At 38.1% G+C, this 26,831-nt stretch overlaps 2 pseudogenes across 2 annotated transcripts; both read left to right on the top strand.

Moving 5' to 3' along the window:
- The first annotated feature begins 214 nt into the window (after positions 1 to 214).
- LOC308494488 (COP9 signalosome complex subunit 4-like) lies at positions 215 to 26,831 on the top strand (annotated as a pseudogene). The gene is made up of 4 exons: positions 215 to 260; positions 1,252 to 1,327; positions 21,127 to 21,303; positions 24,803 to 26,831. The product of its transcript is annotated as a COP9 signalosome complex subunit 4-like (transcript).
- LOC308494489 (nucleosome assembly protein 1-like 1) lies at positions 5,691 to 7,030 on the top strand (annotated as a pseudogene). The gene is made up of 2 exons: positions 5,691 to 5,756; positions 5,976 to 7,030. The product of its transcript is annotated as a nucleosome assembly protein 1-like 1 (transcript).

Here is a 26,831-nt window from a genome sequence, read left to right as displayed (position 1 = left end):
ATAGAATGTGCTTTTTAAATCCCTGAACAGTGTCTGTGTACCTCAGAGGAAGACAGAGCAGACATGCCTCTGCCTTTCTGTTTGTCTCATCCATTGTCCCTAGACATCACAGGACATAGAGACCTTGGTTACCATGGGAACTGAAGCTAAGTGATGCATTAGACCGTGGGAGAAAAGCAGAGGTGGTTCTGCTATAAAGGCCCTTGGGAGAATACAATTGAGCAAAGCACTCACATTGAAAGAACTCAGCATTTCCACAGGTACGTTGATCCCTGTGATTATTATTACACTCAGAACACAAAGGTGCATGCATATACACAGATGGGTGCATGGGTGTGCACACAGACACACACACACACACACACACACGTTTCATTCTCTGTATCGTGCTGCTTAGCCCATGAGATTCTTGTGAGTCAGGCTGTGCCATGACCACTTCAACATGTATCATCACCCTCTCATCTTTCCACTTTCCCTCATCCCTCCCTCACGCCTACCTGCATTGTCTTTCAGTTTCTCCTCCCTCTTCATTTCCCTATCCTTCACTTCTCTCCCTCCTTAGTTTTTTATTCTGCCCCTCCATTGTTCTGCCCTCTTTTTCCTTCTGCTTTCTCTTTATACTTTGTTCTTGCTCTCATCCTCCCTTCCCCACCGCTATCCAGTTACTTACTGGCGTGAATTAATTCATTCAATTACGATCGGCCTGTTATGTATGGCCCATGTATGTCGAGTTTTCAGCCTTGTAGATCAGTACAATTACAAAATTAATCTCAGACATCACTGTTTTGTTGCAAATTATGATACGTGATGTGAGATTAAATGACAAGGAGCTATGAGTGTGAACAATACGGGGACAAATTTCCATGTTGGGCTCAGTGAAGGAAATGTTATTGGCATTTGGTTTCCTGCCATCCAGCATCTTCTTCTTTTCTCTTTGTGTAACTGCTTTCCTTTTTACTTTGGGGGCAACCACCCTCTTCCATTTTTGCAGCATGATGGGACTATCACCCATGGTGTCCTGCCATCCAGTAACCAAGTTGTGAACATGAAGTTTAACCAGATGCCCACACCTTGGGATCTAACAGATAACAACAGAGAGAAGTGCTGTTTTGTCTTGTCAGTGGACACTTGGTCCTGCTACCAAGTTTCCCAGAGGCATCTTTTTCATGGCCTTCATGCATTCTCTTTATCATTCATTCTGCTTTCCTCTCTTCCTCTTCCCTCACTCCTGGCTAAATCCTTTTGTTGCAGGCGTAATCCCACAAGGACAAAAAGGATGGGTGAGGAGACAATACTAATAAAGTATTAGAAGATGGAAAGCAGACAGGTGAGTGACCTAAGTGCACTTAATCTTAATCCAGCAGTGCAGAAAGTCCAGATGCAGACATCTTTAACACCCCACACCAGACCCTCAAACTGTCTGTGAGCTTGGCAGTGGTATGCACCCCTGCAAGCTACGGATAATGGTGGGGTTGTAAATGCATGATTTCTCCAAAGTAGAGTTAAGAAACATTTAGACACCCAGAATCCCTCTCACCTTCCAGTAGCTGGGCAAACTGCTTTCTCTAAACCCTTGGGGCTGTGAAGAGAAACTTACTCTCTGCAGGGGATGAGGCAGCAGATTTATGGACTTTGGAACCTCAGGCATCCGAACCCACTATAGGGATTTAAGTGTAAAATCTACGTGAAAGCTCAATCCCTAGCCTCATTCCCAACTTGGTGGGCATTTTGCCTTTTCCCATAGATGCAAGAGACTCTTCCCTGGGTGGTCTACCATCACAAGTGGAGAGGTTAATAATCTTAGCAGGCAAAGGACTCCTAAGTTTTCAACATTAGTCAGTTCAAAACATTTTCCAATTTCAATGTGATTTCTTCTTAGAGCCATGGATTATTTAGGAGGTACGTCTTCATTTACAAACATATGAGGGATTTCCTAACGCTCTTTGTTATTAATTGATAGCTTATATATACAAATACACAAAGGACAGTGCTTTATGTACACTCCTGGGAGTCTATTCATTTATAATACTTTATGTAACTTTTCAGTGGGATACAACACAAAAATGGAATTGCACGACACAAAAATGTACCGCTCAGGAACTTATTACATCACAAACATCTGACGAAGTACAATACAGGTCCAGTGATTGGGCATTGCCTGCAACACAAAAGCACCCTCATTCCCTTTCTGGATCATACCAACTGCCACCTCAGCAAATCTAACGAGTGTTTTGACTTTTTAATTAATTTTTTTGGGGTGAAATTGGTTATTAAAATTATATAGGTTTCAAGTGTACATTTCTAGAATACATCATCTATATATTGCATTGTGTATTCACCACCCAGAGTCAGTTCTCTTTCTATCACCATATATTTGATCCCCCTTACCCGCATCTCCCATCCCCCGCCCCACTTACCCTCTGGTAACCACTAACCTATTATCTGTGTCTATGAGTTTTTGTTTCTCATTTGTTTGTCTTGTTCTTTTGTTGTTTTTGGTTTATATACCACATATCAGTGATATCATAGGGTTCTCTGCTTTTTCTGTCTGATTTATTTCGCTTAGAATTATAATCTCAAGATACATCCATGTTATCACAAATGGTTCTATTTCATCTTTTCTTACCACCGAATAGTATTCCATTGTGTATATATCCCACAACTTCTTTATCCATTCATCTATGGAAGGACATTTTGGTTGTTTCCATGTCTTGGCCACCGTAAACAAAGCTGCAGTGAACATTGAAGCACACGTGTCTTTATGTATCAATGTTTTTAGATTTTTTGAGTAGATACCCAGGAGTGGGATTCTAGGTCATATGGTAATTCTATTCATAGTATTTTCAGGAACCTCCACACTGCTTTCCATAACGACTGCACCAGTCTGCAATCCCACAGTATACGAGGATTCCTTTTTCTCCACAACCTCTCCAAAACTTGTAACTATTTGTCTTGTTGATGACAGCCATTCTAACTGGGGTGAGGTGATATCTCATTGTGGTTTTTATTTGCATTTCTCTGATGATTAGTGCAGTTGAGCATTTTTCATATGTCTATTTGCCATTTGTATATCCTCTTTAGAGAAATGTCTCTTCAGGTCCTCTGCCCATTTTTCAATTGGGTTGCTTGTTTTTTTGTTGTTGAGTTTCATGAGTTCCTTGTATATTTCAGATATTAGCCCCTTATCGGAGGCACTGTTTGCAAAAATGTTTTCCCATTCTCTTGCTTCTTTCTTTATTCTCTTTTATTTTTTATTATTTTTAGACTTATTGGGGTGACAATTGTTAATAAAATTACATAGATTTCAGGTGTACAATTCTGTATTACATCATCTATAAATCCTATTGTGTGTTCTCTGTCCACCCAGTCAGTTGTCCTTCCATCACCATATATTTGATCCCCTTTACCCTCATATCCCAACCCGCACCTCCCTTACCCTCTGGTAACCACTAAACTATTGTCTGTGTCTATGAGTTTTTGTTTCTGATTTGTTTGTCTTGTTCTTTTGTTGTTTTTGGTTTACATACCACATACCAGTGAAATCATATGGTTCTCTGCTTTTTCTGTCTGACTTGTTTTGCTTAGCGTCATACTCTCAAGATCCATTCATGTTGTCACAAATTTTCGTATATCATCTTTTCATACTGCCGAATACTATTCCATTGTGTATATATACCACTAGTTCTTTATCCATTCATCTATCGAAAGACATTTTGGTTGTTTCCATGTCTTGGCCACTGTAAACAAAGCTGCAGTGAACATTGGAGCACCCGTGTCTTTATGGATAAATCTTTTCAGATTTTTTGGGTAGATACCCAGGAGACGGATTGATGGGTCATATGGTAATTCTATTCGTAATTTTTTGAGGAACCTCCACACTGCCTTCCATCGGGGTTGCAGCAGTCTGCATTCCCACCAAGAGTGTATGAGGGTTCCTTTTTCTCCACAGCCTCTCCAACACTTGTTACTATTTGTCTTGTTGATGATAACCATTCTGACTGGGGTGAGGTGATATCTCATTGTGGTTTTTATTTGCATTTCTCTGATGATTAGTGATGTTGAGCATTTTTTCATATGTCCATTTGACATTTGTATGTCCTCTTTGGAGAAATGTCTCTTCAGGTCCTCTGCCCATTTTTCAATTGGGTGGTTTGTTTTTCTGTTGTTGAGTTTCATGAGTTCCTTGTATATTTTAGATATTAACCCTTTATTGGAGACACTGTTTGCAAAAATCTTCTCCTTTTCAGTTGGTTGCCTTTTTATTTTGTCGATGGGTTCTTTTGCTGTGCAGAAACTTTTAAGTTTCATATAGTCCCATTTGTTTATTTTAGCTTTTATTCTCTGAATCTTGAATTCTCTGTCATTTAAGTCACATATTTCCATATCTTTAAGTTCCTTTTCTGGAGACTTTTCTTTCTGAACTGTCTTTTTGCCTTGGTTATTCATGGCAATTACTGATTCACTATTTCTCTTCCTAGACATCTACAGGAGTGGCTTTTGCAACAGGTTGATAGGAAGAGGTCTTTCTTTCATTTTCCAGTACTTGTTGGTAGAATGTTTTATTTTTCTCACCGACTGCAGCCTTATTTCTCTCTCTCTCACAGTAGTGCTATGTTTTCTCTGCACTGTTCCAGCTTCTCACACAATGAGGGGATTCTCTGGAGACGGGTTTCTCATCTGTTAATGGTTCGCCTGGGTCACACGGCGCAGTGTCCGTGTGGGTATGCAGAGAGCTTTTGAGGTTCCAAAACTCTTCCTGCAACTGATTCAGAGCCCGTGTATTTCAGCAGTTCTGTTTTCTCCTGCAGGGATCCACCCAGATAGGTGAGGCCAGGAGCAGGGTGAGTTGTGAGAGGTGGCCCAGAGCAACCGCTGCGACAACCACCACAGCTGGTCCTGCTTCCACAGCTCTCTCCTCTTTGCCGGAACTAGTTGGGTTGTAAATCTGTGTCTGCAGTCCACAGTTATCAGAACAGCCAATATTCTGTTCTTTTGAACTGACACTGCTACTGTTCAGCTTCTCACACCTGGCAGGTGGGGGCGGGGCGATCTCTGGAAGGGTAGGGAGGGGGCAGCTAGTCTCAGTGCCTAAGGCTTCCGTTCTCTGCTGGGCAGTGAGGGCTTAAAGCACTGTTTTCAGCCTTCTTCCCTCAGTCTTTGCTCCGAGGTCTCTGCCGATGTGTTCAGCCCTGTTATATGCTGTCCCCTCAGCCTTGTTGGCCATAAACGGAGCCCTAGTAGTCTGAATTCTTCTCTCTCCTGCAGCTGCAGTACTTCCCAAAAACAATTAGCTCTGAGCACTGAGCTAGGTCTGCGTCTTTGCTGCACAGCCCCGTCTCCTCACTTCTCCATTCTCTCCTCCCCTGCTCACACAATTTGCCCAACTTTAAGTGAATTCAGTAGTGATCCTCTTCGTCTTACCTGTCTGCTGTGCAAGGAGTCCCTTGTGGAGCTATAGTTTTTCATCTGTTGTAAATTCCAAGGGAGATCCAGAGGCTCACCTCACGCCATCATTTTGTTGACTTCTGGGAGGATGTTTCTTAATTTGAAAACATACAAGGGAGTTTTGTATCACCATCTGCTCACCACACCAACTTGTCCTCCTCCTGCCACTTCCCTGAGTCACTGCCTGCACAGCTCCAGCCACCTGGCTCTCCTCGCTAGCCACTGATGTTAGGCATTGTTGAAACATGGCAGACATTCACACCAAAGAACAATGTGAACTTGATCAAGATTTGGATGATGTTGAAGAAGAAGTAGGAGAAGGAGGAGGAGGAGGAGGAGAAGAGGAAGAAGGAGAAGGAGAAGAAGAAGAAGAAAGAAGAAAGAAGGAGAAGAAGGAGAAGAAAAAAAAGAAGAAGAAAGAAGAAAGGAGAAGAAGGAGAAGAAAAAAAAGAAGAAGAAGAAAGAAGAAAGGAGAAGAAGGAGAAGAAAAAAAAGAAGAAGAACAAGAAGAAGGAGGAGAAGGAGGAGAGGAAGAAACTGGTGAAGAAATAAATATAAATGGGTGTCAGCTGACTGTTCAGATGATGCAAAATCCTCAGATTCTTGCAGCCCTCCAAGAAAGACTTGATGGTCTGGTAGAAACACCAACAGGATACATTGAAAGCTTGCCCAGGGGAGTTAAAAATCGAGTGAATGTTCTCAAAAACTTTCAATTTAATTGCAAGTTAAATTGAAGCCAAGTTCTATGAGGAAGTTCATGATCTTTAAAGCAATTATGCTGCTGTCTATCAGCCTTTATTTGATAAGCGATTTGAGATCATTAATGCAATTTATGAACCCACAGAGGAAGAATGTCAATGAAAAGCAGATGAGGAAGATGAAATTTCGGAGGAGCTAAAAGAAAAGGCCAAGATTGAAGATGAGAAAAAAGATGAAGAAAAAGAAGACCCCAAGGGAATTCCTGAATTTTGGTTGCCTATTTTTAAAATGTTGACTTGCTCAGTGATACGGTTCAGGAACATGACGAACCTATTCTGAAGCACTTGAAAGATAGTAAAGTGAAGTTCTCAGACGCTGGCCAGCCTATGAGTTTTGTCTTAGAACTTCACTTTGAACCCAGAAATATTTCATAAATGAAATGTTGACAAAGACATACAGGATGAGATTGGAACTAGATGATTCTGATCCCTTTTGTTTTGATGGGCCATAATTATGCGTTGTCCAGGGTGCCGGATAGATGGGGAAAAAGGGAAGAATGTCACTTTGAAAACTATTAAAAAGAAGCAGAAGTGCAAGGGGCATGGGACAGTTCATAATGTGACCAAAAGAGTTTCCAGTAATTCTTTCTTTAATTTTCTTGCCGCTCCTGAAGTTTTCTGACAATGGGGATCTGGATGATGATGCTGAAGCTATCTTCGCTGCAGACTTTGAAATTGGTCACTTATTACATGAGTGTATAATCCCAAGATCAGTGCTATACTTTACTGGAGAAGCAAGTGAAGAAGAAGAAGAAGAAGAAGATGATGATGATGATGATGATGATGATGAAGGTGAAGAAGTAGATGAGGTAATGTTTACCAAATGAGAAAATAACTCTGTTTAACATATTGAGGAGCAAATTGATTGACTTATGTATTCCTCTGCTGTAATCATTCTGTGATATGGGATAAAAAACATTTTGGAAAAAGAAATTATAGTTTTAGAATTCTACATCCAAACAATCCATGCATAAGGTTTCATTAAATGAATTTCAAAACACACACACACACAAAAGGGATCCTACTGAATGGGAGAAGATATTTGCCAATGATATATCCGATAAGGGGTTAATATCCAAAATTTATAACAAACTCACTCAACTCCAAAAAAACAAACAACTCAATTAGAAAATGAGCAGAGGACATGGAGAGACATTTTTCTAAAAAGGACATACAGATGGCCAACAGACATATGAAAAAATGCTCAACCTCACTAACCATCAGAAAAATGCAAACAAAACCCACAATGAGATACCACCTCACCCCAGTCAAAATGGCTATCATCAATAAATTAGCAAACGACAAGTGCTGGCGAGGATGTGGAGAAGAGGGAACCCTCATGCACTGTTGGTGGGTTTGCAGATTGATGCAACCACTATGGCAAGCAGTGTGGCTGTATCTCAAAAATCTGAAAATGGAACTACCTCGTGATGCAGCAATTCCACTCCTAGGTATCTATCCAGAGAAATCCAAAATTCTAATACAAAAAAAAATTATGCACCCCTATGTTCATTGCAGCACTATACACAATAGCCAAGATACGGAAACAACCGAAATGCCCATTGGTAGACAACTAGATTAAGAAACTGTGGTACATTTATATAATGGAGTATTATGCAGCCATAAAGAAGAATGAAATCTTACTATTTGCAACAATATGAATGGACCTAGAGAACATTATGTTAAGTGAAATAAGTCGGACAGAGAAAGACAAATACCATATGATCTCACTTATATGTGGAATCTAATGAAAACAATTAATGAATGAACCAGTCAGAAACAGTCTCAGAGAAATAGAGGAAAACCTGAGGGTTGCTAGATGGGAGGGGGTGGGGATGAGGAAGAAGGTGAGGGGATTAGAAAGCACAGTCGGTAACCACAAGATTGCCACAGGGATACGAAAGTCAATTTGGGGAATGTAATCAATAATGTTGTAAAGGTTTTGTAGGGTATCTGATGGACACGTGTCTCATTAGGGAGACCACCTCAGGGATGATGTAGATGCCTGATCACTGCACTGTACACCCGAAGCTGAAGCTGAACAGTAACGGATGTCAAGTACAATTTTATATATATATATATATATATATAAATATAAAAATATATATAAATATATATCTATATATACATATATATCTATATATGTATATATAGATATATATATATATAGTTACAAGAAGTGGAGTACAGCATTAGGAAGAGAGACAGTGGAAATGTAATGGCTGTGTGTGATGTCAGAGGGGTAGTGGATGGGGGAGGGTGGTTGTCACTGTGTGAAGGATATAAATGATAAAAGTCTAACTATTACATTGTTTTGTGCACCTGAAACTAATACAAAAAGTGTTTAGAAAAACACATATGGGGGATTTTCTAGTTATCATGGGTTATTAATTTATTGCGTAATGGCATTGTGGTCAGGGAATATCCTCTTAACTATTTCATTGTCTCCAACTTTGCCGAGACTTGCTTTATGGTCAACATGTGGTCTCTTTTGGTAAATGTCAATAGCCTTTGAAAAGGCTATGTATCCTGAAAGTGTTGAGTGTACTGATATAAATGTATAAATATATACTCCCGAGTTTGTTCATTGTATTTATCAAATCTTTTACATCTTTACAATGTTTTTATCTCTATGTTCCATTGGTTACTGAAAGCAGTGTTTTTAAATCTCCCACTATGATTATGGATTCATGTATATGACCCTGAAGTTCTGTCAAGGTTTACATTATAATGTGAGACGACGTTATTCAGTGCAAACAAACTAATAACTCTTTTATTTTCCTGGTGAGTTTGGCCTGTTGTGATTATTCAGCATCCCTCTTTCCCTATAGTAATGCTTTTTTGGCCTAAAGGACCTAAATTTCTTGCCTCTTTTCAAACCCTTCCTTCAAAGACGTAAATACCCTCAAGAGGATAAATAATCTTAAGAATCCTGTAATCCAATCCCTGCCTTGCTTTCTCCCACATTCATGTAATCTTCCTTACATCCCCTCCTTAAATTCAAAAGCATAAAAGGAACTGCAAAACTGTTACTCTGCAGAGCATTTGAGATCTTCCTCCCTGGCATATGGTGTCAGTTTGGCTCAAATAAACTCATGAAAATTAAAAGAAAAGACCCATGTTTCTGATATAAAAAAGGTATACCAACTTGTTTTGATGAATGTTTTTAAGGTATATGTTTTTCTAATTTGTAACATTCAACTTTTCTATATACCTGTATTTGAAGTATGTCTTTGTAAGCAGAATATTGGAGGTTTCTGTCTTCTTTCTCTTCTTCCTCGTCTCCTTCATCCCCTGCCTCCTTCTCTCGCCTTTCTCCTGTCCTTTGTCCTCCTCTTCCTCCACCTCCTCTTTTTTCCTCCGGCCTGTTAATCTCTGTCTTTATTGCAATATTTACCTTTGAAGTGATTATTGATATATTGGGGTTTATATCCACCATCTTACAACCTTCGATTTCTCCCACTTGTCTTTGCTCATTTATTTCTTAGATTTCGCCTTCTTTGAGATCAGTTTTTTAAAGTTTTCTATTTTCCACCTCTATCGCCTTGATAGGTATTCACTCTTTCCTTATTCTCTTAATGGTTATTTGGAGACTACAACTTGAATTCTTAACTTCTCAAAGTCTAACGTAAATCTGTCCTTTCATCTCATCACAGAAAGTGTAACTACCTTAGAACACTTAGCCTACACTTACCTTCTCTTTACTTATTATTATAATATCCTTACTTATTAATATAGTATCAAATATACTTTAATATTATTGCTGCCATGTATTGTAATCACTCATAGATACGCACACAAAAAACAAAACACATGATTTTAATTTCAAAAGACATTATTTTTAGTGTTATTTTATAAAACCAATATCATTAAACATACCCACATGTTCATGTGATAGGTCACTCTTCATTACTTCCATATCTTTCAGTTTCATCAGGGATCATGATCTTTCTCTTAAAAGAACACACGTATTTCCTTTAGAGTGGACGTGCTGGTGAAACATTTTTTCTATCTAATTGAAATTAATACATTTTTTTCACTTAGTGATTTTGATTTATTGGGGTGACAATTCTTAGTGAAATTACATAAATTTCAGGTGTACAATTCTGTATTACATCATCTATAAATCCCATTGTATGTTCACCACCCAGAGTCAGTCTCCATCCATCACCATATATTTGATCCCCCTTACCCTCATCTCCCTCCACCCGCCCCCCTTACCCTCTGGTAACCACTAAACTATTGTCTGTGTCTATGAGTTTTTCTTTCTCATTTGTTTGTCTTGTTCTTTTGTTGTTTTTGGTTTATATACCACATACCAATGAAATCATATGGTTCTCTGCTTTTTCTGTCTGACTTATTTCGCTTAGCATTATACTCTCAAGATCCATCCATGTTGTCACAAATGTTCTTATATCATCTTTCCTTAACGCCGAATAGTATTCCATTGTGTATATATACCACAACTTCATTCATCTTCCATTCATCTATCGAAGGACATTTTGGTTGTTTCCATGTCTTGGCCACAGTAAACAAAGCTGCAATGAACATTGGAGCACACGTGTCTTTATGTATAAATGATTCCAAATTCTTTGGGTAGATACCCAGGAGAGGGATTGCTGGGTCATATGGTAATTCTATTCGTAATTTTTTGAAGAACCCCCACACTGCCTTCCATAACGGATGCACCAGTCTGCATACCCACCAACAGTGTATGAGGGTTCCTTTTTCTCCACAGCCTTACCAACACTTGTTACTATTTGTCTTGTGGATGATAGCCATTCTGCCTGAGGTGATATCTCATTGTGCTTTTTATTTGCGTTTTTCTGATGATTAGTGATGCTGAACATTTTTTCATAAGTCTATTTGCCATATTTATGTCCTCTTTGGAGAAATTTCTCTTCAAGTCCTCTGCCCATTTTTCAATCGGGTTGTTTGTTTTTTTGTTGTTGAGCTTCATGAGTTCCTTGTACATTTTGGATATTAGCCCCTTATCGGAGGCACTCTTTGCAAAAATCTTCTCCCATTCAGTCGGTTGCCTCTTTATTTTGCCGATGGTTTCTTTCGCTGTGCAGAAGCTTTTAAGTGTCATATACTCCCATTCGTTTATTTTACATTTTAGTTCCATTGCCTTTGGAGTGAAATTCATAAAATGCTCTTTGAACACAAATTCCACAAGTTTAGTGCCTATGTTTATTTCTATGCAGTTTATTGTGGCAGGTCTTATGCTTAAGTCTTTGATCCATTTTTATTAATTTTGCTACATGGTGACTGACAGGAGTCCAGTTTCATTCTTTTGAACGTGGCTATCCAATTCTGCCAGCACCATTTAATGAAGAGGCTGTCTTTCCTCCATTGCATGTTTTTAGTTTCTTTGTCAAAAATTATCTCTCCATATTTCTGTGGTTTTATTTCTGGATTCTAAATTCTATTCCATTGGTCTATGTGTCTCTTTTTCTGCCAATATCATGCTGTTTTGATTAGTGAAGCACTGTAGTACAAGCTAAACTCAGGGAGTGTGATACCTCCAGCATTGTTCTTTTTTCTTAAGATTGCTTTGGATATTTGGGGTCTTTTGTGATTCCAAACAAATCTGATGATTTTTTTGTTCTATTTCTTTAAAAAATGCCATTGGGATTTTGATGGGGATTGCATTTAATCTGTATATTGCTTTGGGTAATATGGCCGTTTTAACTATGTTGATTCTTCCAATACATGAGCACGGAATGCCTTTCCATATCTTTGTGTCTTCCTCAATTTCTTTCAAAAATGTATTATACTTTTCAGCATATAGGTCCTTCACATCCTTGGTTAAGTTTATTCCTAGGTATTTTATTCTTTTTGCTGTAATTGCAAAATAAATTGTTTTTTGTATTTCTTTTTCTGAGATTTCATTGTTAGTATGTAGGAATGCAATGGACTTTTGTACGTTGATCTTGTAGCCAGCAACTTTACTGTATGCGTTGATTGTTTCTAACAGCTTTTAGGTGGAGTCTTTAGGGTTTTCTATATATAGCATCATGTCATCTGCAAAGAGTGACAATTTAACTTCTTCATTCCCAATTTGGATGCCTTTTATTTCTTTCTCTTGCCTGATTGCTCTGACAAGGACTTGCAACTCTATGTTGAAAAGCAGAGGTGAAAGGGAAAGCCCTGTCGTGTTCCTAAAAGTAGAGCAAAGGACTTCAGTTTTTCACCATTAATTATGAGATTAGCTGAGGGCTTGTCATAGATGGCCTTTATTATGTTAAGGTATTTTCCTTCTATACCTATTTTATTAAGTGTTTTAATCATAAATGGATGTTGTACCTTGTCAAATACTTTTTCTGCATGAATTGATATAATCATATGATTTTTGTCCCTTATTTTGTTTATGTGATGTATCATACTGATGGATTTGCAGATGTTGAACCACCCTTGTGCCCCGGGGATGAACCCCACTTGGTCATGATGAATAATCTTTTTAATGCATTGTTGTATTCGATTTGCTAGAATTTAGTTTAGGATTTTTGCATCTGTATTCATCAGAGATATTGGTCTGTAGTTTTCTTTTTTTGTGTTGTCCCTACCAGGTTTTGGTATCAGGGTAATGCTGGCCTCATAAAATGAGGTAGGGAGTACTGTCTCTTCTTCAATGTTTTGGAAGAGTTTGAGCAGGATTGGTATTAGATCCTGTTTGAAGGTTTGGTAGAATTCACTAGTGAAGCCATCTGGTCCCTGACTTTTGCTTTTGGGAAAGTTTTGGGTGACTGATTCAATTTCCTTACTGGTGATCGGCCTGTTTAGATTTTCCAGTTCTTCATGTTTCAGCCTTGGAAGGCTATATGACTCTAAGAACTTGTCCATTTTTTCTAGGTTATTGAATTTGGTGGCATACAATCCTTCATAGTATTCTTGCATGAACATTTGTATTTCTGTGGTGTCCGTGATAACTTCCCCTTTTTCATTTGTGATTTTGTCAATTAGTGTCTTCTCTCTTTTTATACTAGTGAGTCTAGCCAAGTGTTTGTCATTTTGTTAATCTTTTCAAAGCACCAGCTCTTTGTCACACTAATTTTTTCTATTGTCTTTTTGTTCTCTATTTCATTTAGTTCTGCTCTGATTTTTGTTATTTCCTTTCTTCTGATGACCTTGGGTTTCACTTGTTCTTCTTTTTCTAGTTATTTACAGTGTACAATGAGGTTATTTATTTGGGATTTTTCTTGTTTCCTGAGATAGGCCTGTAATCATATAAATTTTCCTCTTAATATTATTTTGGCTGCATTCCCAAAATTTTGGTAGCATGTATTTTCATTACCATTTGTTTCCATGTATCCTTTGATCTCTCCTCTAATTTCTTCTTTGACCCAGTCATTCTTTAAAAGTATGTTGTTTAATCTCCATGTATTTGTGTTTTTTTCTGCTTTCTTTTTGGAGTTGATATCCAATTTGAAATCCTTGTGACAAGAGAATATGCTTGGTATGATTTCAATCATCTTTCATTTGCTGAGGCTGATTTTATGTCCCAATATATGGTCTATCCTTGAGAATGTTCCATGTACACTCGAAAAGAATGTATAGTCTGATGTTTTAGCATGAAGTTCTCTATATATGTCAATTATGTCCTTTTCATCTAATGTGTTATTTAGGGCTGCTATTTCGTTATTTATTTTCTGTTTGGATGATCTATCCATAGCTGTCAATGATGTATTTAAGTCCCCTAGTATAATTGTGTTTTGGTCAATTTCCCCTTTTGTTCTGTTAGTAGTTGCTTGGTATATTTCGGTTCTCCCTGATTGGGGGCATAAATATTGATGACTGTTATGTCTTCTTGGTGTATAGTCCCCTTTACCATTATGAAATGTCCATCTTTGTCTCTTGTCACCTTTTTCACCCTGAAGTCTGTTTCATCTGATATCATTATGGCTACACCTGACTTTCTCTGGGTACCATTTGCTTGGAGTGTCAATTTCCACCCTTTCACTTTGAGTCTAAGCTTGTCCTTGTAGCAGAGATTTGTCTCTTGGAGACAGCATATGGTTGGGTTTAGTTTTCTGATCCAATCTGCTACTCTGTGCCTTTTTATTGGTGAGTTCAGTCCATTTACATTTAGGGTGATTATTGATATGTGAGGATTTCCTGTCATTCTAGCTTTAGTTTTCTGGAAAGGCTGTGTCTCCATTGTTTCTTTGCATTTTTGTTGTTGTTAATTATTTATGTGTGGTGGTATTCTATGATGTTTGCCTCTGTTTCTTCTTTTATTCCTGTATATATTTCAGTTCTGGATTTGTTTTGAGTAGTTACCCTTAAGTTTATGTAAAAGAAACTTTGATGTTTAGAGTATCCAAGTTTCTTTAGCATGCTTACTGTCTCCATTCCCATAATCCGGTTCAGGCCTTTACTCTCCCCCTTTTTATGTTGCCACAAATTGTCCCTGTTGATAGTGGTCGAATAGCCTCCTTTAGTATTTCTTTAGTGCAGGTCGTGTATAGAAAATTCCCTCAGTTTCTATATGTCTGGAAAGGTCTTTATTCTTCCTTCATATCTAAAGGATATCTTTGCTGGATACATTATTCTTGGCTCATAATTTCTCTCTTTCGATAGTTTGAATATTTGGTTCCTCTCCCTCCTGGCTTGTAGAGTTTCTGCTGAAAAATCTGATGCTAATCTAATGGGCTTTCCTCTGTAGGTTACCGTCTTCTTTTCCTTGGCTGCCTTTAGGATTCTTTCTTTCTCGTTGATTTTAGACAGCTTAAATACAATGTGCCTTGGAGAAGCCCTGTTGGGATTGAGGTAATTAGGTGTACTATTTGTTTCTTGGATTCGACGATCCAATTATGTCCACAAGTTTAGGAAGTTCTCATCAACAATTTGTTTGAATATATTCTCTGTTCCCTTCTCTCTTTCTTCTCCTTCTGGTATGCCCATTATTCTTATATTGAGCTTTCTGATAGAGTCAGAAAGTTCGTGTAGAGTTCTTTCATTTCTTTTAGTCTCAAGTCTCTTTCTTCTTCCATCTGTGTAATTTCCAGGTTTCTATCTTCGATGTCACTGATTCTTTCCTCCATCTGGTCAACTCTACTACCTAAGACGTGTATTTCATTCTTCATGTCTTCTATTGAGTTCTTAATCTCCAGAAATTCTATTTGATTCTTCTTCAATATTTCAATCTCTTTCGTAAAATGCTCGTGTTGTTCTTTGATTGCGTTTCTGAATTCATTAAATTGCCTTTCTGTGTTTTCTTGAATCTTGTTGAGATTTTTCAGAACTGCAATCTTGAATGCTCTGAAATTTAAGTCACATATTTCCATATCTTTAAGTGCTTTTTCTGGAGACTTTTCAATTTCTTTCTGAGCTGTCTTGTTGCCTTGGTTATTCATGGCAATTACTGATTTATTATGTCTCTTCCTAGACGTCTACAGGGGTGGCTTCTGCAACAAGTTGATAGGAAGAGGTCATTCTTTTGTTTTCCAGTACTTGTTGGTAGAATGTTTTATTTTCTCTCTGACTGCAGCTTTTTTTCCCCTGTATCACACAGTAGTGCTATGTTTTCTCTGTACTTTCCAGCTTTTCACACAATAGGGGGATTCCCTGGGAAATGGGCTTCTCCTCTGTTAATAGTTCGCCTGGGTCATAGGGCTCCACGTCCCTGTGGGGATGTGGAGAGCTTTTGAAGTTCCAAAGTTCTTTCTGCACCAGATTCAGAACCCATATGTTTCAGCAGTTCTGTTTACTCCTTCAGGTATCTTCCCAGATAGGTGGGGCCAGGGGCGGGGTGAGTTGTGAGAGGTGGCCAAGTGCAATGGCAGCGACCACCACCACATCCGGTCCCGCTTAAACAACTCCCTCCCTTTTGCTGGAACTAGTTGGACTGCAAATCTGTGTCTGTGGTCCACAGTTCTCAGAACAGCAAATATTCTGTTCTTCTGATCTGACACTGCTACTGTTCTGCTTCTAGCACCAGGCAGGTGGAGGCGGGGCAAGCTCTGGGAGGGTAAGGAGGGGGTGGCTAGTCTCAGTGCCTAAGGCTTCTGTTCTCTGCTCGGCAGTGAGGGCTTAAACCACCATTATCAGCCTTCTTCCCTCAGTCTTTTCTCCGAGGTCTCTGCCTTGAGCGTTGGGTTTATCGTGTTATATGCTGCCCCCTCAGCCCTGTGGGCCATAATCAGAGCCCTAGCAGTCCAAGTTCTTCCCTCTCCCGCAGCTGCGGTAGTTCCAGGATGCAGAGAGCTTGGAGCACTGAGCCAGGTCTACGTCCTGCGCCCAAAGGGCTCGTCTCTGCACTTCTCTCTTCCCTCCTCCCCCGCTCGCGTGATTCTCTCACCTTTAGTTGAATTCAGTAGTGGGCCTGTTCATCTTGCCTGTCCTCTGTGCAGGGAATCCTTTTTGGAGTTATTGTTTTTCAATTAGTTGTAAATTCCAGGGGAGCTTTACAGAGACCCACCTCATGCCGCCATTTTTCAATTAATACATTTTTTAGAGCAGTTTTATGCTTACAGTAAAATTGATTGAAAAATACAGAGAGTTCCCACATACTCGTTCACCTCGCCACCTGTACCCCACTCTTGGTTTACTCTATCATTTACATCTTGTATTATTGTGGTCCATCTGTTACAATTGATGAATCAACATTGATACATGCCTATTGACTAAAGTCCATAGTTTTGCATTTGAGTCCACTCTTTGCATTGTACTTTTGAAAAATGTATGACATGTGTCCATCATTATTGCAACATAGAGAACACATTCACTGTCCTCAAACTCCCTTTTGCTCCACCTCGACTTCCTTCCTTCAGTGCCCACAAATGCTGGTAACCATTGATCTTTCAACTGTCTCCATAGTTTTGCCTTTTCCAAAATCACACTGTTGGAATTAAACACTACGTAACCTTTTCATATTGTCTCTTTTCATGTATCAACGTACTTTGAGGTTTTCAAATGTCTCTTGTGGCTTGATAGCTCATTTCTCTTTAGTGTTGAAAATATTGCATTCTATGCGTGTACCATGGTTTACCCATTCACGTACTGCAGATCATTTTTTTTTGTTTGTTTCAGGTTTATTGAGGTACAACTGACAAACAGAAGTATACATTTAGGTTCTACAATGTGATGTTTTGATATATGTATTCATGGTGAAATGACTACCATGATCAAGATAATTAACATATCCATCACCTCACATAGTTACTCTTCTATGTGTGTGTATGTGTGTGTGTGTGTGTGTGTGAGAGAGAGAGAGAGAGAGAGAGAGAGAAAGAGAGGGAGAGAGAGAGAGAGAGAGACAGAGAGAGAGAGAGAGAGAGAGACAGGGAGAGAGAGAGAGAGACAGAAAGAGAGAGAGAGAGAGAGGTGAGTACAGTTGAGGTCTACTCTTTCAGCAAATTTTAGGTACGCAATACGTTATTATTAACTGTAGTCAGCATGCTGAACAATTGCTTCCAAGTTTTGTCAATTATAAGTTTTTGTGCAGACAAAAGGTTTCAATTCATTTAGGTAAATGATTTAGGCAAGGAGCATGCATGATTGCTGGATCGTATGGTAAGAATATGAAACATTCACTTTTTTGTCTGAAAATGGTTTTATTTCACGTTCATCTTAAAGGATATTTTTCCTGGTTATAGAGCTCTCAGTTGGTTATTATATTCTTTCACCACTTTGAAGATACCATTCTACAGACTTCTGCCTTCCTTGTTTACATCGAAAGTCAGCTGTCAGACTCATCATCCTGTTTTCAAGACTATGGCTCGATTTTTCCCCAGTTGCTTTGATGATGTTCTCTTTGTTTGCTCTTCAGAGGTTCAGCTATAGAAGTTTAAGAGAGATTTACTTCAGAATTATCCTGCTTGGGATTCTCAGTGTTTCTTGAGTGTAAGGCGAGGAGTTATTCAGCAGCTTTGGAAACACCCAGGCCCCTCTCTGTTCCAATATCACCTAGGCACTTTTCTCTTTGTCATCTCTTCATGGAACTCCAACTAAAATACGTTAGGCCTCTGCATCCAATATATTCCTCCCTAACCCATTCTGCATTTTTCATCCTTTTGTCCCTGTACATTTTATTCTAGATATTTTTACCTGACCCATCGTCTAGTACACTCATTCTCTCTTCACCTTCGGTTCTTGCTTTCAGATACTTTGTTTTTTATGTGTAAAACATCTGTCCCATTTCTTTCTTGGTTTTGTTGAGGCATAATTTATATTTTATACCCATTGAAGTGTCCAGTTTGGTGAGTTCTGACACGTTGAAACATCTGTGTAACCACCACCAATATCGAGGGAGAGAACATTTCCAGTGTCCCACAAAACTCCCTCTGTGCCTTTGCGGTCATTCTCCTCAGTCACCTCCAGCCGTGGGCAACCACCAACCTTCCTTCTCTCATTTTAGTTTTGACTTCTCAAGAATTCTATGTTAAATGAATCAGGCAGTATGAAGTAATCTGTTTCTGGCCTTCCTTCCAGTGCTTTTGATAATCCCATGCATTGTGAATGCCGGTAGTTTGTTCCTTTTGATTTTTGTATGGATATGTGACAATTGGATAATCCATTCACCAATCGATGGACATTTGGGATGTTTTCAGTTTGGGGACATTATGAATAAAGCTGCTACCATCATTCATGTTCAAGTTTGGTGTGGACATTTGGTTTATTTCTTGGGTTAAATCATGTATGCTTATTATCCATGTTGGACTATGTTTGTATGTGATTTGAAGTAATGTGAAAGTGGCATTTCTTTTCATCTGCGCATTCAACGCTTGTCCAATATTTGTAGAAAGCATGTTTCCCCCCATTGGATTCCATTAACACCACTGTCAATCGCTGGATTACAAGGTAGTTGTATGCTTAACCCAATAAGAAACTGCCAAGCTTTTATGGAAAGTACCCAGTTTTTGCACCAACACCTATGAAAGAACTGTACTGGCTCCATCTCACCAGCTCTTGCCATTGTCTGCCATTTGAAAGCCGTCTGTGGGCATTCTAGCAATTATGGTGTGCTGTCTCATTTCAGTTTTAATTTGTATTTGCCTATTGACTCATGAGTTTGAGCAACTTTATATGTGTTTACTGGCCTTTCGTGTATCTTCTTCAGGAAAATGTCTGTTCAAATATTTTGCCCACTTTCAAAACACGTTATGGGTTCCCATTACTGAGGTGTAGGAAATTTTTTATATATTCACATGTGCAAGTAAGTTCTTAGTCATATATGTGTTATCCCTCTCTGAGACTGGATTTTATTTTCTTAACAGGATTTTCCAAGCAGCGAACGTTTAAATTTGCTTTTAAATATTTTTGTAAAGTCAGTTTATCAATTTTCTTTGATCATTGATGCTTTGTGTGTTCTAAGAATTCCGCCTAACATAACAAAGGCTTTTCTCTTGTCACCATGAACAAGTTTTCTAATTTTGTCCTTTACATGTATGCTTATTATTCATGGTAGACTACATTTGTATGTGATTTGAAGTAATGTGAAAGTTGCATTTCTTTTCATCTGCATATTCAACGCTTGTCCAATATTTGTAGAAAGCACGTTTCCCCCCCATGGGATTCCATTAGCACCGCTGTCAAACACCAATCGCCCCTACATGTGTATGTCTATCTCTGGACTTCCTATTTGTTTTCCATATATTTATATGTCTATACTTATACTACTACCACACTGTCTTGATGACTGCAGCTTTATAGTAACTTACGAAGTTGGGCATGGTGAGAATTTCAAACATGTATTTCTCGTTCTGAATTTTGCTGGCTATCCAATGTTTTGTATGACAGTAAAAGTTGTAGAATCACCTTGTTGCTTTCTAGTCTTTTGAATTTCCGTGAATCAAAAGATCAATAGGGGAAGAATTTACATCTTGGCAATATTGAGTCTTAACATGCGTACATGTCATCTATCTCTCCATTCATTTATATCGTGTGAATGTGGATTCTACTGCTATTGGGTGGAATGTACTATCATTAGGTCAAATTAGTTGATGCTGTTGTTAATGTCTTCTTCATCTTCATTGACCTTCCATCTATTTGCTACATCAAAATCTCAGAGATAATTTTTGAAATTTCCAACCACTAAAAAGATTTATGTGCCCTATCTCTTTTAAGTTATGTCAGTTTCACTTTATGTAATTTAAAGCTCTTTGATCCAGTGCACTGAGGATTGTTATGCTTTCTTGATTAAGTGTCACTTTCATTATCACTAACTGTCCCTGTTTATCACTAATAATGCTCCTGGTCCTGAAAGTACCTTATCCATTTTTATACCTTTTCTTTTTTCCTACAATTCATTTTCACATGGTGTATCTTTTTCAGCCCTTTCGCACTGAACCTGTCTCTGTGTCTACATTAAAGTGAGTTTCCATTCAACAGCATATTGTAGTATCTTGCAGCTATCCTGCCTAGAAATCGCTGCCTTTTGTTTGAGAGTTTAGAATGTTTACATATAGTTTAAGTATTAAACATGATTGGCTTTAAATCCACCGCCTTATTTTGTGTAGATTGCTTCCTTGCATCCTTCCTTCCCTCTTGACTTCCTACTTTCCTTCATTTCTCTCCTCATTCTTTCACCTAATTCCTCTGTCATCCTGTGTATTACTGAGCTAATTTTCAGTATTCCATTTTCAATCTGTGAATTGGATTTTACCTGTTTCTTTTGTTTTATATTTCAATTGTCCCTGTAAGATTACACTGTACATATTTCATTTAGATATTTCACTTACAAATAATTTCACTGCATGTGCAAAACAAAAACCTTAGAAGTATGCCTTTATTTCTCCATTCCCATCCTTTAGCTTCTGTTTTCATGTATTTTATATATATATATATGTATATATACATATATACACATGTATACACACACACACACACACACACACACACACACACACACACACGAGGTCTGACAATTAAGTTCGTGAACTTGTTGCAACGATATTGCTAACCTTTTTGATATCTAAAGGAGGAAGACGTTTTGATGACATTCAGGACATCAAGGGTAATACGACCAGAGCTCTGATGGCCATTCTAGAAAAGAAGTTCCAAAACTGCTTTGAAGGGTGGACTAGGCACTGGCCTCAGTGCATAGCTTCCCAAGGAGAGTATTTTAAAAGTGACTATAGTGATGTTCAGCAATGAGGTATGTAGCACGTTTTCTAGGATGTCTTCACAAATTTAATGTCTGACCTCATATATGATATCCCCATGATGCATTTTTATTGGTTTTGAAAACATTCAGTTACCATTTAAGGACAGTCATTGTTAAATTCCCCACACACACACACATATTTACCATGTCTATAGCTGCTCATTCCTTTGTGTTTATCCCGGTTTATATTTGTCATGGTTTTACTTCATCATTCAATGGTTTTCCATAGTTCAGGTCACTGGTGTAGAATTCCAATAGTTATTTTTGTTTGATTGGAAAAAACTATTTCACCATTATTTCTTTAACTTTATATTTAAGTTAACATTCAGTGACATAGATTTCTTTTGGACATCCAGTTGCAGGAATTTTAACATATATATATATATATATATATATATATACATATATATATATACATATATATTTATATCAGTATTCAAAACATTTCCATACTCCCATGAAGTCCTTTTGTAATCACACTCACTGCACACCTAAACATGGCACCACTGATCTGCTCACAGTCAGGATTGTTTTATCTTTACAAGAAGGTCGTATAAATGGAACCCTTTAAAATGCAACCTTCTGAGATGGGCTTCTATCAATAAGCATAATGATAGGGTGTTTCATCCAAGTAGTTGATTGTATCAATAGTTCATTCCTTTCTACCACTGAATAGTATTCAACTGTGTAGAAATAAAACACTTTGTTGAAGGGTAAGTGGATTGTTTCAAGTTTGGGGTAATTATGAACAGAGCTCCTCTAAGCATCGTGTACAGGTTTTTGTGTGAACTCAAGTAAAATCTCCTCTAGGGGAAATCCTTCGGGGTGAGCCTGCTGGCTCATATGTCTAAGGGTATGTTTAATTTCATAGGAAGCAACAAAACTGTTTTCCAGAGAGGCTGTGCCACTTTATATTTCCTCCAGCAACATGTGATAAATCCAGGTGCTTCCCATCCTAAACATCATTTGTTATTGTCAGATGCGTTATTTGTCTGCTTGGTTTTTTTTCTTTCTTTCTTTCTTTCTTTCTTTCTTTCTTTCTTTCTTTCTTTCTTTCTTTCTTTCTTTCTTTCTTTCTTTCTCTCTCTCTCTCTCTCTCTCTCTCTCTCTCTCTCTCTCTCTCTCTCTCCCTCTCTCTCTCTCTCCTCTCTCACATTTAACAATTTTAATACAGTAATACTGGTATCTCACCTTAATTTTTATTTATATTTGGTTCTCTTTATACATGTATACTTATATCTGTATCTACATATATAGATATATTCTATATATAGATATAGATATATTCTATATTCTATATCTCTATATAGATATATCCTATATCTATATCTAATCTATATCTATATCTATATCGAATCTATAACTAATCTATATCTATATCTGTATCTGTATCTGTATCTATATCTATATCTATATCTATATCTATATCTATATCTATATCTATATCTATATCTATATCTATATATCTAATCACCTTTGTGTTGAAGTATCTGTTGAAATATTTTGTCCATTCATTTCTTTATGTTGAGTTTCAACAGTTTTTACATATTCTGGTTACAAGTGCTTCGTTGGATATGTAATTTGCAAATACATTCTCCCAGTTTGGGATTTGTAGTTTCACATCGTTAACAGTATCATTCACAGAGGACAAAGGGTTTTTTGGTGTCATGCCTAAAACATCTTTGCCAAACTCCCGGTCAAAGTTTTTCTGTTGTTTCCTTCTAAACGTTTTATAGTTTTCTGTTCTTGAGTTACATCTAAGATTTATTTTTAGCGGTTTTAGTATGAGGTGTGAGGTCCCTTTACTTTTAGATGGACATCTGGTTGTTTCCACACATTTGTTGACAAGACAGTCCTCTCTTCATTGCAGTGCTTTGGTGCCTCATCCGAAAAGAATGGGTCATGTTTTGTGTGACTAGTTCTGGGTTCTCTCCTCTGGTCTATTTATGTGTTTGTCTATCCCTTCACCATTGTCGAGCTGACTTTTGTTTACTGTAGCTTTATAAGTTTTAAATGAGGTGATGTGATTCCTCCGACTTTGTTCTTTTCACAATTGATTTGGCTCTTCTGGTTTCTTTTACTTTTCATAAAAGCTTTAGAATCCACTTGTCTACCTACAAAACATCCTGCTGGGAGACTTATTGGAATTGCATTAAATCCATAGATAAATTTCAGGAGTATTGGCATTGTCACTATGTCAAGTATTCCAACCCATGGCCATTTAGTGTGTTCCTCCATTTATTTGAGTCTTCTTTTATTTCTTTCTTCGGTGTTTTGCTGTTTTCAGCATACAAATACAGTGCATCATTTGTTAGATTCAGAACTAAAACTTGCCCTTCTTTTTGAGTAGTAAGTAGTAGTATTCTCTTAAATTTCATTTCCCAATTCTTTGTTAGTATATAGAAATAGAAATGGAATAATATACAAATATATATACATATATATGCACATATATATGACATATGAATACATACACACACACGTGCGCGCACACATACACCTCTGTGTGACTTCAAGGGAGTCAATCAGGTTGTCCGTGAATACGAACAATTTTAACATAATCTACTGATTCATGCCACAATGTGGAAGAATTTCCTGAGCATTCAAGCAGAGAAAAAAGAGGGCAGGCAGCAAAGATTACATAGTGCATGTCTATGTTTTACAACAGGCTCTAGGAGAGAGAATTCTAATCTACAGCGATATAGAAAAAAGATCAGTGACTGCATAAGCCTGGATGTCGATGGTAGTCATTCACTGGGAAGGGCTGCAAGGGAATTTTATTAGGTGTTGAAAATGTTCTCTTTCTTGATTTGGGTGGCACTTACATGGATTGTAGCATTTGTCAAAGTCCGTGGAACTGTACACTTAAAAATGGTCACATTTTCTTACTTGTAAATTAAAGCTGGTAAAGAGAAACCCTGACCGGTGTGAGGTGATATCTCATTGTGGATTTTATTTGCCTTTCCCTGATGATCAGTGATGTTGAGCATCTTCCCATGTGCCTGTTGACCAATTTGATGTCTTCTTTGGAAAACTGTCTATTTAGTTCTTCTGCCCATTTTTAATCACATTGTTTATTTATTATTATTTTTTCTATTCAGTTGTGTATGTTTTTTTGTGTGTTTTATCCTACATATTTTGGATATCGATCCCTTATCAGGTGTATGGTTTGCAAAAATGTTCTCCCGTTCCATGGGCTGTCTTTTCGTTGTGTTAATTGTTTGTTTTGATCTGCAGAGCTTTTGAGTTTGATGTACGTAGTCCCATTTGTTGATTTTTGCTTTTTGTGTTGCGCTTTTGGCATCGTGTCCAAAAAAGGTCATTGCCAGGACCAATATCAACGAGCTTCTTTCCCACATTTTCTTCTAGGAGTTGGGTGGTATCACCTTTTCTGTTTACGTCTCTGATCCATGTTGAGTTCATTTTTGTGAGTGGTGTGAGATAGGCAGCCAATTTCATTTTTCTGCATCTTTTTCTCCAACCACTGCAGGAAACAATATGGAGGTCCCTCAAAAAATTAAAAATAGATCTATCTTATGACGCAGCTATTCCACTGCTGGATATATACCCTCAGGAATGAAAACAGGAGTTTGACTAGAGATATGCACTTCAATGCTTATCACAGCATTATTCACAGCAACCAAGATATGGAAACCACCCAAATGCCCATCAACGGATGAAAGGATAAAAATGGTGTGGTATATATACAGAATGGGATATTATTCAGCCAAAAGGACGATATCCTGCCATTTGTGGCAACATGGGTGAACCTCAAGCACATTATGCTAAACTAGACAAGTCAGAGAAAGACAAGTACTATATGATATCAATTACATGGGGAATCTGAAAATCTCAACCCTGTAAAAAAGAAACAAACAGTAGGAGCTGGAAGAAAGATTGTCACACGGCAGCCGTGCGACAATATCTGGCCCAGCTCATGAATTCGAGCGGTTCTCTTAAAGATCTGATGGGCAAGTATCTTCAGATGCTGGGAAAAGCCATTCCGTTATCTGGGGCAGAACAACTAGAAGCTTTGAAAGCTTTTGAGGAAACAATGGTAAATGAGAATGTCAGCCTCATGATCTCTGGACAGTTGCTGGCTGATTTCTGCTGCACACATCTCCCTAACCTGCCTGATAGCACAGCCAAAGAAATCTATCATTTTACCTTGGGAAAGATCCAGCCTCGAGTCATTTCATTTCAGGAGCAGATTGCTTCCGTAAGACAGCATCTTGCATCCATATACGTGAAAGAAGAAGGTTGGTGAAATACAGCCCAAGTGTTGGTGGGAGTTCCTTTGGAAACAGGACAAAAACAGTACAAGGTAGATTATAAACTGGAGACTTATCTGAAGATTGCTAGGCTATATCTAGAGGATGATGATCCAGTCCAGGCAGAGGCTTACATAAATTGAACATCATTGCTTCAGAATGAACCAACCAATGAACAGTTACAGATACATTATAAGGTATGCTGTGCACGTGTTCTTGATTATAGAAGAAAATTCATCGAAGCTGCACAAAAGTACAATGAGCTGTCTCACAAGACAATAGTGCACGAAAGAGAAAGACTAGAGGCCTTAAAACATGCTTTGCACTGTACCACCTTAGCATCAGCAGGACAGCAGCGTTCTCAAATGCTAGCTACTCTTTGTAACTTGCTGCTTACGGGATCCTAGAGAAAATGTACCTGGATAGGATCAGCAGAGAAAATCAACTGCAAGAATTTGCTGCCATGCTGATGCCTCACCAAAAAGCAACCACAGCGGATGGTTCTAGCATCTTGGACAGAGCTGTTATTGAACACGATTTGTTGTCTGCAAGTAAGTTATATAATAATATTACCCTTGAAGAACTTGGAGGTCTTTTAGAGATCCCTGCAGCTAAGGCAGAAAAGATAGCATCGCAAATGATAGCAGAAGGACGTAAGACTAGATTTATTTATTTTCACTTTTTAATTTTTTTGATCAGATTGACGGAATAGTTCATTTTGAAACACGAGAAGCCCTGCCAACATGGGACAAACAGATCCAATTGGTTTGTTTCCAAGTGAATAACCTTTTGGAGAAAATTAGTCAGACAGCACCAGAATGGACAGCACAAGACGTGAAAGCGCAGATGGCTCAGTGAATCCTTCTAGAACTTCTGTGCACACACTATCTTTCCCCACGTTGTACAGATTAATCTCACTATCTCCAAAGCCTTTGCATCATAATCTTGCATATTTCAATCCCTTTTATGCTGTATTCTATTTAAAGAAGACATTATTAAAGCGGGAAGTACAGGCATTTAACAATATGTAGTTCCCATATATTCAGGGTCTCTGTGTATCAAGCTAACTCAGATGTTTTGAAAGCTTTTCTTTAAACGGAGTAAGGGAAATATCTGTGACTAAAAAGTTTGGGATTTGTGATAGCTTTGTAGTCATGTACAACATAAGTGCTTTGTGCCTCTCCAAATGTAGTTATTCTAATAAATAGAGAAGTGAGAGAAAAAAAACACGCCAAAAGATCAACAAAC

Source organism: Rhinolophus hipposideros, assembly GCF_964194185.1.
Source record: "Rhinolophus hipposideros genome assembly, chromosome: X".
Lineage (NCBI taxonomy): Eukaryota > Metazoa > Chordata > Mammalia > Chiroptera > Rhinolophidae > Rhinolophus > Rhinolophus hipposideros.
Note: the sequence above shows the minus strand (reverse complement) of the source record. Positions and strands in the feature narration are given on the sequence as shown.